The sequence below is a fragment of the Pholcus phalangioides genome, unplaced genomic scaffold, assembly GCF_987345545.1.
Source record: "Pholcus phalangioides strain wild (caught in Gottingen) unplaced genomic scaffold, Ppha-v1.0 ptg000015l_1, whole genome shotgun sequence".
Classification (NCBI taxonomy): domain Eukaryota; kingdom Metazoa; phylum Arthropoda; class Arachnida; order Araneae; family Pholcidae; genus Pholcus; species Pholcus phalangioides.
This window is the reverse complement of record NW_028301608.1, coordinates 111,492,513-111,511,134: the sequence shown is the minus strand read 5'-3', so window position 1 is coordinate 111,511,134 and position 18,622 is coordinate 111,492,513. Positions and strand designations below refer to the sequence as shown.

The following is an 18,622-nucleotide window of genomic DNA, read 5'->3' as shown; positions in this document are numbered from 1 at the left end:
GATCTCGGAACGTTCTCCAGTATATTCGACGGCGGGCGGTTGCGTGATTGTGAGGGCATCGTGCTGTGCTCTCATTGTGAGGATCCTGGTTTGAACTTCATTGGAGACACAGTGGAGGTCAGTTGGAGTTTGTTTTCTGTCGTTTTCGAAATTCTAGATGTGAATACGAGCCGGTCTTTTCCCATTAAAAAAAATCTTCAACATGATGCTTAGCATTAAAATTCAAATATTTACAATTTCAACATATGACAGACTGCCCCCATAGCGTTGAATCGAACCCACGTCCTTTCACTTACCAGGTGAGCGCCCTCGATCACTAAACTACCAAAGCAACGAATCCCAATCTTTCCTTACATCTCGCGTGCACTGGACGGTACGGTCCGTTCAAGATTGAGAAGGGCAGTTGAACTTTCTTTCTTTCCTATTCGCATGAGCCAGCTGTTAAAAACCCTCGTATATATGGCGGAGAGTGACATCATGCTTGGATGTACCGATTAACTAGAAATTCTGAAGAGAAATGTGTATGAGGTGCATGTGCGGTTGAGAGGTAGTAGTAGTATATTCAGCGGATACCTTACCGACCTCAGTTTCCGTATCTTACATGTCGATGCATGAGAGCATATGCATTACATTGATGTAGAGGTTTTATTAACCCCTTCGCTTGCAAGCTATGGGCAAGAAATTCGAATGATCTTTTTTGACAAATGGGCGATAAATATGGCAACCGTGTCCTAACCTAACCACACGTTAGCAAAAGGAAAAGAACGTGAAGGAGAAAAAATAGAAGAAACGGAAGGGGGGAGAAACAAATGAAAAGAAAACGGAAGGGGGGGGAGTAACAAATGAAAAGAAAACAGTAGAATAGATAAGTACAAATAAGAGAGTATAGGTTTGCGAAGTACATTTCTCTTTTCACCCTCACCCCAACTGTTCTTTTTCGCGATAAAAAAAATCGCTAATAACTCCATAGGAATAAAAGGAAAGAAAAACTTCGTGGAGTTACAACAAAGCTTCGCGATTATGAGGAGAGCAGAAGGAAAACAAGGAGAGCTTGTTTAAATTTATTCCACGGGCTTTGGCCGCAATATTTCATCCTTGGTCGTAAAGTGGTTATTTCTTACTCGAAGAAAATCATATATATTTTTTGGTGAACTTTTTACACATACGAGACTGCATTTTTCTCTCTGCAATGTTGTTTTTATAGAAAGCATTAAAAATATGATCTATGGGGAAGCCTTAAAATTAATTACGGATAGAGTGCATTGGACCCAGTGATAGATTGTCAAATTTAAACCTCTCTGAATAAATGTATACAGGGTGATTAAAAAAAACAGATAAACCAAGCCTTACGAGACGGCAGTGCTGACTAGACCGAACAGTTATCGGCATGGTTTATAAGGTCAAAAACGAAATGTAAATGTGTTGCTGCTGCTACTTAACCATACATACAGCTCGTAACCTCTTGGGATTTTCTCACGAATTAGTACATGAAGGAACATTTGTTTGCAGTGCAGAAAAATATAGGATGTAAGAGTTATGCATGTTTTGCGATCTAGTGGTGCTGCTATCGGCATTTCATATTTCGAAGAATGTTTCCTCGTTGGGAAGTTGCTTCTTATCAAACATATACGCTTCATTATGGTTGAGGTTTTAAATAAATCCAAATTCTTTTTTCAGCTCCTAGAAGGCACTAATTTTCAAAACGAAAGTACAGTAAAACCAAGTAATTTATATAAATGTCGTGGCTCCTTGCATTAATCACCAGTAGGTGGCGTTTCTGTATAGGGAAAGTATGGAATGCAATCGCACCTCATCACTCCAAAGATAGTTCGAGGTTCATGGTTGCAGATAATGTACGAATGTTTATGACAGTAAACTGGTAAACTTTGAATATATAAGAGTTTGGTTGGTTGTCATAAAGTTTGGCCTATCTTTTCTTGAATTCCCCCCCCCCCTCTGCCCTGTACATATATTCGATATCTCTCTGAGATGGGAAGCGGGGGGTGTATCCGTTCCTTCAATGTGCAATGTACGTATATATAGGTTTATAAATTAGAATGAATTATGGACTGTAATCGTGAAAGAAAATTAGGAGGTAAGAACTAAAGTAGAGTATGGACATCTGTTTTTCGTAATAGATACATTGTTTTTTTAAACTTGACTAATATGATCAACGTGAAGCAATACTTACATTAGGTGGTCCTCTGCCTCTACCTTTGCCATTTCCACCGCCTTTACCTTTTCCGCCGCCGCCGCCACCTTTACCACCACCACCATCGCCTTTACCACCAGCACCACCACCGCCTCCTGGTGGTCCCTTATACAAGAAATATAGCCGAATTTAGACATTTCAAGCAATAATTTATAGAATTATACGTCTCTCATCGGTGGAAAATGTATCAAAAGTACTTGCGTACATTAACTACATATTTCCCTTTTCTTCTAATGAATACATGTTCCTGTGTATGGTTTGTTAAAAAAAATCGGTGTGATTTATACGCTCATATGAAATTGAAATTAATTTTTTTTAATGTGAATTTTAATTTTTGGTTTCGTCAAAATTCGTCATCATTTCCACATTAATGATGATAAAACTGTATTATGGACTTCCAATAGAAAAAAAGTTTTAAATGAGGTAAATATTCATGTTATGATATACTTTGTTGCAAACAAATCAAAAAATTAAGAAATCTCGCTTTTTACCTGTTTCCCCCCATTCCCAAAAAAAGTTTATTGTTTTACAAATATTTAAAACAAAACAAGTTTCGTTTTCGTACGACAAATACTACTTCTGAACCGAAAATAACTCCAGTCTATCGCTATTAGGCAATTTACTGTACTGTTTAGCGGGTTGTGCCGGAGATGGACATACACAACAGTCTTCATGCGTTTCCAGTGTTATGAGTGAAGTTATTGCTGCCATCTGTATTTCAATTTGTGAGTTAAGTGTACTGATTGCGCACCTGTGTCGTTGTAGGGTTTAGGAAATAGAAATTTTCTGGATGTTATGCCGAAGTGCACCCGCAAAACAGTCAAGTTTGAATTTTGCCAAATAATGAGTTATTGGTTTCAAACGTGCTTCCTCTATTAATACATTGAGTGGTCATGATTGATATACCACTGTTTTGGGGAAGAAAAATTATGAACGCAATTTAATAAGTTACTCGTTTGCAAACACATAATTAATCAATGAATTTTATTAGCTAATTGCGACGTATAAAATATATTGCAAAAGTACTAAAAAATATCATTTATTAATTAATATCAAACGAGTGACATTAAAGAGGAGAAAATCAACCTGCAATTGTCGAATTTATATTTTTTGCGCGACCCCCTCAGTGACAGCTTAAAGATTGCACCCAAGCACCAGCAAAGTTAAAGAAATTAGAAACTTCGAATTCAATTATCCCGCTTAATTTTTGGTCGTGTGGTGACGAAACTTGTATCGTTTGTCATGTTATTGTAAGGACCATCTTTTTCCTTCAGAGCCTCCGAGAAACTATATAAAAAGTTACATTTTGTAGTTTAAAAAAAATTAATTTGTTTTTGTAAAAGTCACCATATTGCCACCTCGTTTGGTATTTTGCCTGTTGTGGCGTTGTATTTGCATATCATAACTATATTTACTTATAACATTTTTTGCATTTGAAAGTTTTCGTCTCCTAGCAAGGGTTAAGAAAAAATTCCTGGGTAAGAATTTTAAAGACACGCTGTGTACACACTACTACGCTCAAAAAGTTTCGAGACTTATTTTAATGTGGAAGAATGAATACAGATAGAGCCTGATTAAATTGGTGTTTCCTTCATAGATACTACCCTGTTCAATTATGTATTTTTGTCATTGTTGATACGAAGATGTAAATGCGGATGGCAATATTTTTTGTGTCATATCCTCCAGTGGCTTCGTGGCTGCTCGCAGCTCTTCTTCGGAATATGAGAATCGTTGCTCTTTAAGCACATTCTTTATCCGAGGAAAAAGTTACATAAGGCAAGATCAGGGAAAATAAGCTGGTCGTGAAAGTATCGGAACGTGATGTGTTTTGACAGGTAGTCTGTCACCAGTAGTTATCTCTTTCTTACATGTCTTGTAACTGTATATGAGAATTTACACACATAACTAAGAGTCATTTAGATCCCATGATAGGGACCCCAATTATTTTTTTTTCTCCTTCAGCTCAGAAATTTCTCCGGTATGACCACGCCCACCGGGGCAATGAGCTTATATCGCGTAAGCGACAGAGCCTGGTTGTGATTGGTACGTTCTGTTCTGACATCATTAGGGGCATGTGAGCCGGGACATTACTCCGACTTGGCCTTCAAAAGATCTCGTGGCTGGCGTCTCACAGAATCATGCAGACGTTTAAGAACTCACAGGTCCTTCCTGGTGTCAGAGAGATTTTTGCCTGTCAAAACATCATATTACGATACTTTCACAACCAGTTTGTTTTCCTAATTTCGCCCCATGTGTTTTCCCCTTGTTTTTCTCGGATACAGAATTTGCTTAAGAAGCAACGATTCTCAGGTTCTGAAGAAGTGCAGCGAACAACGACGAAGGCACTGGATGGTGTGACAAAAAAAAGGGGCTTGCAGTCTGTATTTACATTTTTGTATGAACAATGGCTGAAATGCATATTTACATAGGATAGTTATTTCGAACGAAATACTAAATGTACAGGTTCTATCTAAATTCATTTTTCGATAATAAAATAAGTCTCCGAAATTTTTGAACGTGCTAGTTATTAAAAATGAAGGAACAATGTCTCCTTGGCATTACATTTAAGAACAGTTTGGTCATCGTTCATATAATAAATCGTATATACAGGGTGCCCGATGACATCGTTGTTCTATGGCTATTTCCTACTCCGTTAGTTTTGAGACAACTTTCAATTAGAGAAAAAAAATGTTTCAAATGATGTCGCACATCATCTTAAATGCCGTTCAAATAAATAAATAAATATATATATATATATATATATATATATATATATAAAAGTTGCAAAATTTAGATTCTCAGACCGTCCCCCTGTCGTGTAATTTCCAACTAGAAAGTTGTTACCGTGTTTTTTCTGATCCCAACAAAAATATTTCTATGTTTCTAAGTGCAATATTCGCTGAGGTATTTTTTAAATCAACAAACCATAGAAAAAAAAGGAATAGAACAGCAAAACCTAAGGACAACCCTCCTCTCCCTCATTCATGCTGTTCTTTCTCCTTTTCGCTCTGATTTTGAATTCAAATGTCTCAGCGAATTTAGAGAGAGAGAAATGCGGAATTTATTAATTTTTCTTTTTTTTTTTAGAGACAGCGCAACAGCTTTCTAACTGCTTAACTTTTAACTTTTTAACTGCAACTAAACTTTTTTATTGATAATTTTTTTTTATTTCAATGCCATTTGAGATGATGGGCAACATCATTTGAAACTTTTTTCTAATTGAAAGTTGTCTCTAAAATCAACGGTGCAGGAAATAACTATTGGATAACGATAACAGTGGATGCCCTGTATAGATAAACAGGGTGCATAGCAAACAGTGGGTATGCATTTTACAGGCAAACCATTGATCCCATTTTTTTTTTGGAAAAAGTTTGCAAATAACGGCTAGTACTCAGATATATAATTCATGTTTCAAGGAGTGGCATAGTATTGAAATTAGAAAAAAAATACTTTTATCCAGTGTGCCCCAAAACCCAATTAGGAGGCTGTTGCCCGGTGTCTACTAATGCCAACAAAAAAAATCCAGTGTTTTCAAGTGCAATATTCACTGAAATATTCGAAAAACGGAAGCAATTTAGAAAAAAAACCGTATAAAATACGGTTTTTATAACGGAAAAATATAACGGAGAGAACCCGGTTTCTCTCCGTTTTCCTAATACCTCAGTAAATATTACACTTAGAAATGTGGATATATTTTTAGCATCAGGAGAGACAGGGCAACAACTTTCTAGTTGGGTTTTGGGGTATACGGGGAATGTATAAAAAGATTTTTTTTTTTTATTGTAATAACTATGCAACCCCTTGAAATATGAATGACATATCTGAATACTACACGTTATTTTCAAGCACTTTCTAACTCGAAGTATACACCTAGGATCAACGATTCACCAGTAAAATGCATACCCCCCTCCTCCCCCGTTGGCTATGCACCCTGTATATACATGAAGTTCAAAACTACTGTACTAGTTTTTTATTAAATCAATATATTGTAAGTGAAATATTATATTTACTCTGCCTGCAAGAACAAAATTGATCAACGCATTCGAAAAATGTTAGAAAATGCATAACATGGATACGAACAATTCGCAATGAAATTTATTATACAATTGATGAAGGTATGAGAATGCGTAATAATTATTTCGAAATTGTTTCAATATATTGTAGACCGGTTTCTTAAGGAAATGTGCGCTCACATCACACCAGCTTTGTATGAGATGAGTATAAAGGCACGAGTTAACTTGTGGCCTATGAACAATATGTTTCCATGAGCAATTCTTTCCACAAGAACATCGAGTAACTTCATGATTGAGTAATTTTAAGTAATCGATTTTCGTTAAATTGCTTTCTTTGTATTTGTATTTTCACTCCATCAATTTAAGTCAATCATGCAACTCTTCCGCGTAAGCATGTGACATATGTTTAAACTATTTTCAACTGTGTCTTAACCCCTTTGCTGACAAGGAATCCGCGAGAAATTCGGATGAACTTTATTTGACGAATGGGCGATAAATATACTAACCTTGTCCTAACCTATCCGCACGTTAGGGAAAGGGGAAAAAGCTAAAGAGGGAAAAAGTAGAAGAAAAGGAAGGAAAATAACAAACGAAAGGAAAAAAGTAGAGATAAGAGAGAGTAGTATGCCCGAAGTAGATTTCTCTTTTCACCCTCGCCCATCTTGTTCTCTTTTGCTCTTAATGTATGTAGTAAAAGTCCTTGATTGAAAAAAGTCACTAATAATTGCATAAAAATAAAAGGGGAAGGTAAGAAAGAACAATTTCCTAGGGTTACAACAACCCCTTGCGATGATGAGGATAGAGGAAAGAAAATAGAGAGAGAGAGCTTGATTTTTAGTTCCACAGCTATTGGACGCAATATTACGTCTTTGATCGTAAAGTCGTCAAATCAGATTCATATCTTGAATGTTCAAACAGTCCACGCCACTTAATATGGTCGCATCGGGACTCAAGATTTCTGATAACAATAACAGAATTATTCCTCTTACTCCAGAGGAGTAAGAGGAATAAATCCCATTCGCAAGTACTGTGACCATAAATACCGTTTGGTTGAACGGGACGTATGGTAAACAGGTGTTTGTAGGGACAACTTTTTTCTTTCCCACATAATTGGTTGCAAAATTATTCAATCGTTAATATTTTTTTTCACCATTTTATTGTAAAACGGGACCTGTTCTCCTCACCCCCCCCCCCTTTTTAAGCTGAAATTCTGCATTTTTGTTATTCAGCCATTGTCAGGCGTTTAGAATGGAAATGTTTAATGTATATCACGAATTACGATATATCTCTTAATGAGCACAATACGTTTCATAGATCACTTGAGAAAGTATTTAGGGAAAAGAAATTTCAATCTCATCAACTGAAAAAAAACGATCAATTATTCTAAAAAAAATCCGTTATGCATTTGTTTTCGTTATATGTAGCCTACACGCGACATTATGTACGGAAATGTTTGTCAACAAGGAAGGGGAGAAGAAAACACGTTCTAGTCTCATACATAGTCTTGATTCCTGATAACGGTAACTTACAGGGAAAAAAACGAATACTGGTTAAACGTAGCTTCAGAATGCGCTAAAAAACTTTAGACAAAAAAATGATGTCATTAATCCGAAGTCCCAATAACTATAAATGAATATTTCACCATGTTGATGTGTGTGTGTGTGTTCTTTGTAAAAGTAATAACAATACCCAAATGATAACATTATCTTTGATTCTAATAAGAAGCGACAACTGTATTTCAATTTTTTTTTAACACTTGAACATCATTAAAGAGCACCAAGAATTCAGAATTGAAACATTTGTGAATTTTTTGCTAGAAGAAACGAAATATTCTTATCAAATATCATAATTATGAAAAAAAAACACAGTCGTGTATAATCGTGCGCAATTATCACTCATCAACATAAGTTTCTCTATAACTAATTTCTGAATAACTACATTCAAGACATAAGCGAGCGTTTCTTCATGTTGAATAATAAAAGTTTTCTGAAAACACCTTTCGATGAGTCGGTTTCGATTGGCTTAAACAGATGGGAAATACCCGGGTAGGCTGCGATATTCCATGTTCTCTCCCGTTAATTATGTAAGAATATTACTTCATTGGCATAATAATGAACAAAGTGCTCAATTAAGAAATGTACTTACCTTGCGACTCAACCCCTATGAACAAAAAATTATGGCATCAATATTTTGGATTTAAAAGCTCGAGAAAGATTCGTGCTTAATTTCGTATGAAACCGACTTTACGCCGATGATTATCTAAAATCAATTCGATAGATTCGCTTTATTGCAGTTGCCTTTGACAACTGAAGAATTCACTTTTCCCATTGCTTGAGACATGATAACTCCAAAATCACATTTTTGAGATATAAGCATTTTCATTGTCATTTAAAAGTCAAAAATAAAACATACACACAAATAAAAATGACAATATCATACATTAGCATGTTGTTTAGTCGTACGAACATATTTGTGCATTTATCTCACTTCTAATTAGCAAGACTTACTTTTAGATACAAAAGCCATTTTTTGGAGATATCATGTTCTGACCAAACACCACAGAATTATGTGTTTATGTTGCACATAACTAAAACACTGCCAAAGCCCGAAGTTGGCCAGTTAGTGAACTAGACGGCCCAGTTGACCCAGAAATTCGGGGCTTTGGAAGGCCCATGTTTATCGATCCCTATGATTCGTGGTCGTCGCCACGTTGACGTATTTTTTTGTGATAATTATAGCCATTCATAATTAGCCATATCTAAGCGCAATTATTATGGTTAGCAATAACAACCCAAACGATGAAAGGAAGCCGGCCAAAGCCCAGCAGAAGCCCGAATTTCAAACATTAGCCGGCCCAGTTGATCCGGCCAGTTCGAGAACTGGCTAAATTTGGACTTTGCCAGTAGCATATACAAATGAAGCAATTTTATTACCTCACTGAAAATTAGTTTAATCATTTTATTTATGTATTTTTTGAGGCTTCCTCATATTTTGTCTACATACGTTTGATAACTTTATTTGAATATTTTTTAAATCAATCATCTAATTTAACCCTTTAAACGGCACAGCGGAAATCACTAGCCCTCCTTTCCCCCCCCCCCCCTCCCGTAACATGTCAACTTTCTTAGCAAAGTAGGCTTTCTTCCGATTTTCAGCAGGTGCAAACCAAGGGGTACAGGGAAAAGTTTTCCACTGACAAATCAACTTTAAAAAGTATCAGACCTTATCTCGTCAATTTTGCTTAAAGAATTAACCAAAAATTCTCAATGATTTTTACAACCATATCCATTATTTCATCTACCGTACTCAAAAGCTCCAAATATTCTGAAATTCCCTTGACGTTGTATTTCACAACGGTTTCAGCCCCTGGACTTTTAAAATTTCATGTACAAAATTTTGATTCATTATTTAATTGCACACCTTATTAGCATGTATCTCAGATAATTATTGTTTTTGCCAAATATGAATGAATAAATTCATTGTAATGCAATATGCATATTTTGAGATAGGAATTTTATCCTTTTCCTGGATGAAAATTTTAAAAATATACCCTCAAAATAGAATTAATAATTTGGAAATTTTGAAACACTAAAAATTTTTTCGTTAACTAATAAAGTTTTGCTCAATCTTTATCGTTGAAATAATAATACTCCAATTAAATCATTTGTCTCAAATATATTACAAAAAAGTTTGCGAAATATCAAATCTAACAACAGCATGTGATAACCTCAAAAAGAAGCCATTCGATTACGTTGAAAATTTCTTACACAATTCAAAAATACATTTTTATATTTAATCTTAAACTCATATAATGTGTAGCCTCTCTATTCAAAATTCAAATAATTTATTTCTAAATAGATAAACTGTAAAGTTTTTCCATAGTCTTTGCACATTAATCCATTCAATAAAATTTTATACACAATAAAAGTTTCTCGTTTATTTACATTTAAATTTTTTTTATTTCTCTGTAAAATTTTTATACAAGGAATCATTATTTACTTATACGAATAAGTATGTCAAGCTCCTATTGTGTTCTTTTTTCTTTTCTTTTTTTTAAAGTGTTCCGCTCGGAATTATTGAGATATTTTGGTAACTAGTAATATTCGAGGTCCGTAGTGGAAATTTAAGAATTTAGATTCGCTTACCTTCTAAGCATAATGAGAACAGGAATATGCCTGCCAAAATAGCGGGTGCATAAAGTGTAATCTTCATGATATGCCCTGCAGGAGAATAATTTTTTCCCGCGATGCTCACTTAACCAGAAGCCCTGACGAGAAGAATTCCAACTTTAATGCGTCAAAGTTTCCGAATCCTATACATCCCCGCATGCGCATGAAACACGGTCACGTGATTATTTTTTTTACCCTATCCCTTCGGATCACGTAAACTGTTCGAGATTGGTGATAATTGAATTTTACCATATAGATGAGATATTCATAATTTCTAATGCACAATATACGCATCAGACTCCCAATACACATCGTTATTTTCGCAGAAAAAGAGAAGTTTTTAACATATTAAGTAATGCGTTTTTACAATTTAACTACATAGGCCTGCAATGAAAAATCTTTCTTAAAAATAATAGTGTTTCGTATAGTTTTTCGTATGCTAATTACTAAAAAAAAATAATTAAAAAATTTCATCACGTGTAGTTTTTGAGATAAAGTGAAAATTTCATTTCAATAATAATGCATAAACAGCATACAAACAACATTGAAAACACAAACCGTGTGTTATAAACAAATATAGTAAATCATTTCCAAACATAATTCCAGTGAATTTTATGTTGATTTTTTAGCGCTGATTCTGGCATTGGTTTTGTCAAATGGGCTCTGCTTTTTTGAGATAAAGTGAAAATCAAATTACAGTGGTAATACATAAGCAGGATACAAATCACATTGAATCTGTGAGTCATGCATAAATATAACAAATCATTGCGAAAGATATTTCATTTATTTTAGGGCATATCATTATAATGACAAAGCTAGGATATAAATCAGAAATATATTTTTAACCTCTATATTTTTACACCTCATAAATACAAAAATTCCGAAGTATTTGGATTTATTTCCCCCAAAATATAAAATCATTTTGTGAAAAAAATCTTACATGATAGAAAAAAATTGATTTTAGATTTTTGGAATCGGCACTGAAAATAATATAAAAATCAATTCAGATATCAAAACTAAAAAGCTTTCAAAAAGTTTTTTTGTAGACTTGTGCTATTAGCGCTTCATCACACGAACCATCTATGGTTCACCCCCAAAAAAAACATTTTATTGTAAAAATGGATGTTAATTGGTGCTGTTAGCATAGAAATTAAATTAATTAGTGCGTATTTTTAATTTTTTTTATTTATAAAATTCGCTATTATTTTACTGGTATCTATAAACAAACGGTTAGATACCTCAAAGATGTGAAGCTGGTGGTGTCCGGTCCTTCAATGATTAATGTTATATATAAACAGATTAAATACTGGTTAGTACTGTCCACTGATACTGACTAAATACTGAACAGATTAAATAATTACTTATCAATATCAAATAGTGTTTCCTTGAATTTTATTTTTTAATAAGAAAAAAATGTGTGAATATTTAACCAAATAATAATGTCCAAAAAATGTTCAAATAATTGAATTGCATTAAATACTAGTGAGGTTTTGAAATTGCTCGTTAAGCCCCATTAATACCCTGTAAGAAGCATTCGACCCGCGAGACTCAGGGAGACTCAAATTGGTTCCTGTTGCCTTATATCATGCGCAACATGAAGCTGGTATTATCAAATCGATTGATCAAATCAAATTGTGTTTACAATTCTTTGTCTTTGATGTGTTTACAACACCTTTACGATCACGGACGAAATATTTCGTCCACACGCCAGTGGAGTGAATTCAATCCAGTTCTCCGTGTTTTCTTTCCTCTCTTATCATCTCGAAGCTTTATTGTAACCATAAGAACTGAAGTTATTTTTCCCCTAATGTTAATAATGATTTTCCCCCACCTATAATGTATCTTTTCATGTAAGAGAGAAAGAGAACACGTAGGGTGTGAGTCATAAGACAAATCTACTGTATACTTTTAACTACCTATATATTATACCGTTTGTTTTACTTTTCTTTATTTATTTATTTTTATTCCTTTTCTTCTATCCCCCCCCCCTAAATTTTTGTAACGTGCGGTTAGGTTACGACAAAGTTACCAGATTTACCGCCGATTCATCAAATAGAGATCATCCGAATTTGTAGCCAAGAGCTTGCAAGCGAAAGGGTTAAAATCCAAAGGAATTCCTTATAAAACTCTGTGAAACAATCTTTACACGGTGAATATAAAAAAAGAGTGAATTTTTCTTCAAAATTTGATCATGTATCAGAGTGTTATAAAAGTACTCAAGATATTTGCAAGATAAAATTTAAGATATTTAACAAATATCTTAATTGTAGTTCTTCAGAACGCGGATTTTCTCAAATTGATATGAGTGATATCAATGATGAGTATGATTGATATTCATGAAGATCAGGGCTTTTAGCAACATCTTACAATGATTCACAATAATATTTTACAGTAATTTATAATGTAAACAAATTCGAAAAATATATGGTTTATCCTCTTGTTCTTTTGGGTTCTGAAGCTAGAGACTCTGTTAGCCTATCTCTTGCGCGTGTGGATGTCATGAAAATTCAACCAAATACCCTGTTTAAAAGCAACTTCTTAACCCTCTATGGTCTGGTATGCATTTGAATGTACGTGGTAAATACATGGTATGGTATGCATTTGAATGTACGTGGTAAATACACGGTATGGTATGCATTTGAATAGACGTGGCAAATACATGGTCAGAAAACGCATTATGCCAACTTTTTCTCGCTCAAATTTTCTTTTTTTTTTTTTTTGGTATTTTAAAAAGTACATTTTTAGTGCCATTTCAGTACAAAGTACACCTACCTAATTGAAACACTTTTTTGTCTAGAAAGAGTTGATTCCCCGTCAATGTCATTTTTTGAGAGATGTTGAAATTACGTGTTGGGAAATTTATAAAATCACACCGAATTCAGGGAATTGGAAATGAAGTTCACACAAGATAGCAACTCTTCAACTTTACTGAGTAAGGTTCCATCTGTTTATAGATAATAGTAAAATTAAGTAAAACTGTGTATTTCCCCCTTAATTTGTCATTGCAAACAATAGGAAAATCGTTTCTAATTAAATAGATTGTTGTGTTGATAGATTATGTGTTTCAATTAAAAGTATATTGACAGTAACCATTTCCATCCGTATATATAAGTACGGATGTAAATGAAAAAAAAAAATCAGTACGTTTTCATGAGGTAATTCCATAGAGGACTAAATTGAAATCAAATTCATTTAACACTTTACAGATAAGTCAAATAAATCTATCATCTTCTCAGTTGTTATGATTAATATGCATATAACATATCAATAAGGTGTATATGCGGATGTTTGGTGAATGAAATATTACATGAATTCATTATAAATTTGTCACTGTATTTGTAATATACACAGGACAAGTCAATATCATATACTAATATTCGGTGGATAAAAGTGTTTTTTTTAATGATCAATTTGTATTAGTTGTGTATTGACAAGATTTTTGAATATTGAAGCAATTTAACAAATTGGGATTTTTTTCCACACCAATAATCATTATCTATCTTCGAACCAAAACATGTTGGATGATGCAACACGGCATATTTTTTCTTCTCATAAAGGCATATGATCAGCACATGAGCTATATTATTTATCTACTTGAAAACTTTTCATTAAATTCAGGAAAAATAATTGTGTGACCGCTATATTTGCAATTGTAGCATTTTCTTTGGCAACATCTAACGAGATGAGTGAAATAATATCAGTATATAGAAAAAAAATGATTGTTTATACGTTGAGAAATTATTTTGTGTATTTCTTATGGCTAAATTGGGACAGTTTCCCAATATTTGGCAGCTGAATCTGTCTTACGTATAAAAAAAATGTTTTCCTGGATAAACATCTAGATGCGTCTACGAAGAAAAACATAAGTATACATGATTCCGAGAAGATGTTTTTCTAACGAGTACGTGGTTTCTTTGTGTTGAATTCACCTGTATAAATTCGAATTTTGGCAACCTAACGTATGTAAATCGTTTAGTTATATTTGAGGCAAACATCTCATAGGGACAAGCCTCAAAGAGCATTTGACGAGCCCTTAATTTGACATACGCAATCACTTGCGTCAGAAATTGTCTATCATGTTGCAAATTGCCTTAACGATAAGTTCCCGAATGCCAAATTGGCATACGTGATCACAAAATATTTGATAAGTGGAAATCAATCATTCCAGTATACAGCTGATTAGCTTTCATTTTATTTTATTTATTTATTTTGTTTTGTTTTTTACACAATTTTTTATGCAGTTGTAGATTTGAATAAAAAGAATGATATATTGTTTTGCAATTTGCATTTTTTCCTGCTATGAAAGTGTATATTTTTCGAAAACATTTCGGTTCTATTTTGAAAGTAAGAGTGGATTCACATGTCCGTGTCGTTTCAGACGCGATAAACATTCTTCATTACCAAAATGTCTATCTGCGCCTGCGCAGCCACGATACGATAGATACGAGTACGTTCAATGGTTTTATGTTAAAGAATGTTAGCCGTGTCTGACACGACGCCGTGAGTGCCTGGAGATGTGAATCCCCCCTGAAACGGAAATCCTGAAAAGAGCTTCTTTTCCGGATTTTCCGTTCTCACAGTGTTTTCTACCAGAAAAGCTATTTTTCTGGATTACCATTTTTTTTTCTTAGAAGGATCATAAGAGGGGGAGCCTAACCTTTTGTGCTTTGTGTTTCATTCACCCTTTTGTGTCAATAAGAGAAAGGCCACGGGTCCCCCCAGCAAATAAGAGTAAGGCTACAAACGCCTTTATGGTATAATATTCAGCTCATAATAATGTAGAAACATAAATATTCTGTTATCTAAGCTCACGGTCTCCCCCCCCCCCCCCGAAACCTCTCCAAAGACCCTCGGTCAAAATCACTGCTACTACTGCTGCGTAACTACCCATGCTACTCGCAAACACTCCTCTAGGGAATTTATAACGAATCGGTACATGTCGGAACATGTGTCCTGATTGTATGTCTGACCCAAACGTATTTGTGTAGTCAGAATTATGCGTGATTCGTGTTCTGATGGTGCTACCATCTGCCTACTATACTTTTAAATGATAAGCAGTGGTTAAGAATCACGGCTCTCAATTCATTACTTGTGTCGTTATACATTGTTCCTTCCCCCCCCCCCCCCGTTTCTTGGCCAAATAAGCCATGCTCGGTGTAGAACCTCCGGTTGTGGAGAGAAATATTTTTGCAGCAACGCGTATTTTCTCCTTCCTATAATAAGCATACTATAGGACCTACGTTAAAAAAATACCTAGATTTCTCGATGTGGATTATGTACCACTGCATATTATCTGCAGCTTTTTTTCTGAGAGGTTGGGATAGGATAAATAATTTTTTTAAATTAATTTGTACATAGTATTTTTTACACAGGGTGGATGCTATCGACAGCCCAGTAATTACCCACGTGATTCCTTGTTGTGGAAAAGTGGGGTTTTTTTACCCATAATCAAGGAGTTATAACGCTTTGAAAACCGATTACGTCACTTGCAAATCCTTCCAAATTCACCCGACGGACACCAAACGTACAACTTGGTGTTTTTGAAAGTGACAATAATGCTGTAAACCCTACAGAAATTGAAAAATCTGAAGAACAAACCCATTGTTTTTTTTCCCTGCTTTCAAATTTTTACGCGATCGTTATACAAAGAAATAAAAATGTTTTTGCTTTGATCTCAAATTGCGCACAAAACGTCTATGTTCATTTTATTTGTGAATATAGCATCGCTAGCAAATTTTGAGATGAGAATTTTTTTTCCAGTTTGAATTTAGAAGTTTCCCAAGATTTACATGTTGCATTACTGCTTTTGATTGTAACGGTGCAACAAAATTAACTTGATTAACACAATAAGCTTGTTGAATGAAACCGATCAGAGTTACAAATTGTCATGATAAGGCTTATTAAATATGAGTTGGAGTTTTTTACATCTCATTCACGTTATGGTGTTGTGTGTATGAAACAATATTCGAAACCATATTTAGAAGAACAAACAGTAAAAAGATGGCTTTCACTTCCAAAATTGAGAGCCAAGGGGTGGAAGGGTATAAGTTTTGGGGAAAAGAAATAAGAAAGGAAATATAAAAGCGTCTCAAAGGGGCGATAAAATTAATAATGCCTAAGGAGGCGAGAGCCTGAAGTCCGTCTCTGCTAAGAGGGGCCCGGTGCAACCGTACACTTATCAATACGCCCTTCAATGAAATTTTACAAAGATGATGAAGTCCGGCGTGAATCACGCAGGCTGGAAAAAATTTCGAAACCGTATCAAAATCTTTCTTTTAAAAAGGGGAATGTAAATTCATTAATATTCCAGCACGATAAAAATCAACTGCAATCATAAGGAAATGGAAAATCTTTATTGCGACATGTCGAATTCGGTATGAAAATGTGAATAATCAAGAGCAAACATGAAAAACCACTAATTATTTCGAATATGTTAATTTGTAAAATTATTACATTAATTAAACGTTCTTGATTTCGTCATTGCTATTATTTCACTGTTTCTACCAGCCACTATCGTCACTAGCTACCATTTTTACATCCTTTATTAAAGCTTTTTACACGTAACACTTTCGATGGCCTTGTTATAATGACAAAAAATATTGCCCAGTTTTTTTACCAACATGTACTCTAATTCGAAAGATAGGGTAAAAAAGAAAACGATCACGCAGGAAAAACGATAAGCACTGTGTGTATGCAACTTCACTCAACAGATTTCACTTAACAGCGTCGGAGAGACACATTTTCGCAAAGAAGTGTTGATTTTTTGTTAAAAAGTTTTCAAATACATCTCATTTCACTAACACTTTACAAATCTGGTGATAAATTTGCACATACAGCGGGCGAAGCTGCCATGTAATAACATGGTTATAACATCACACTACATGGAAATAAAAACCACCAATTGAGGAAGATGGCGATCGAACTTGTCGAATAACGAGATCGAATAATCGAATATTTCAGTTCATTTTCAAACAGCATCAACCCGCTGCAGCAAGCCAAATTTACATTCGTTGGGTGTTTGCAACGTAACTGACCGTTACGAAACTGCCACGTCACAAAACCTCAAAGCGTTATAACTCCCTAATTATTGGTGAGATCGAAAAATAAAATAAAAACACTTTTTCTATTAGTTTTCGACAAATAAACACGAGTGCAATTATTGCGTGGTCGATAGCATCCACCTTGTATACAAAGAACAAAAATTACGGCATATAAAATGCAAGTCGAAAAACCGAAAGTGTTAATTTCTACTGAAATATTTTCTGAAAATGACGCTGCAGATGTGGGTGAAACGTCGGGAAAAGAAAAAATTTCTGGACCGTGTCTTATCAGCCAGGAACTTGTACACATTTCGTCAAATGCCGCCCATGAAAGCATAAGACAATTTCTCAGTTTTGTAAAAATGACTTTATTCCTTTAATAACGTTTTGATTATCTGTCTCTTGATAGTTGTCTTTGTAGCACCACATTTTCCCCTAGTGGCGATAATTTTAACTTCTTTTTTCCTCGTGAATCTTTGCCTCGTGGCTATACAATGTTTTATTTGAATCGGTCGATTGAGACAGAGATATTTTTCCACTGTCTTAATTATTAATAATTATTATTACTTTAAAATGTGTATATGTGTGTTTTGTAATTTTCTTTTCATGGGCAGAAATAAAATTGAAATTAAGTGACCTCAGTTTTATTATAACAACCTTGACTGATTTTAATGCAAAGGGATTTATTTGTTCACCATCCTTTTAAAGAAAAATATGACTTTTCTTCGTTGGTTTATGAATTTTTACTGCAGTCTCTCGAAACACGTATAAATAGAATAAAATTTATATTTTTCTAAATTTGCATTTTTAAAAACATTTAAAAAATGTCTTTGAACTTTAAAAACTCTGTATTCAAATGATTTATAACATTTTAATTTTTTAAAGTATTCTAATTAACGGTATCTCCCAATGTTATACAATTCATTTCATGTTATAATATTAGCAATATAGAACAGCGAAAAAAGAAAATACAATTTTAATCGTTTTTACTGATAACTTGAATAAAAAAAAATTTCATCACGGATGTTTTTTTGATATTATTTATTTTACCTTCCTTTTTTACCTTTTATTTTACCTTTTTTGATATTATTTATTTATTTTTTTCCTTCCGTGTCGAAATATTGTTTTCAAAAATCTGACGATCGACAACAACGAAATAAATAATTGATTCCGACGTATAAGGTCAAG

The 18,622-nt window shown here is 34.1% G+C and overlaps 1 long non-coding RNA gene across 1 annotated transcript; it reads right to left on the bottom strand.

Annotated features, from left to right (window-relative positions):
* Positions 1–2,191: 2,191 nt before the first annotated feature.
* LOC149077592 (uncharacterized) lies at positions 2,192–10,555 on the bottom strand. Its single transcript, XR_016194166.1, has 3 exons — positions 10,371–10,555; positions 8,371–8,385; positions 2,192–2,208 (listed from the first exon to the last, which is right to left on the bottom strand). It is a non-coding gene; the product is annotated as an uncharacterized LOC149077592 (long non-coding RNA).
* Positions 10,556–18,622: the final 8,067 nt, after the last annotated feature.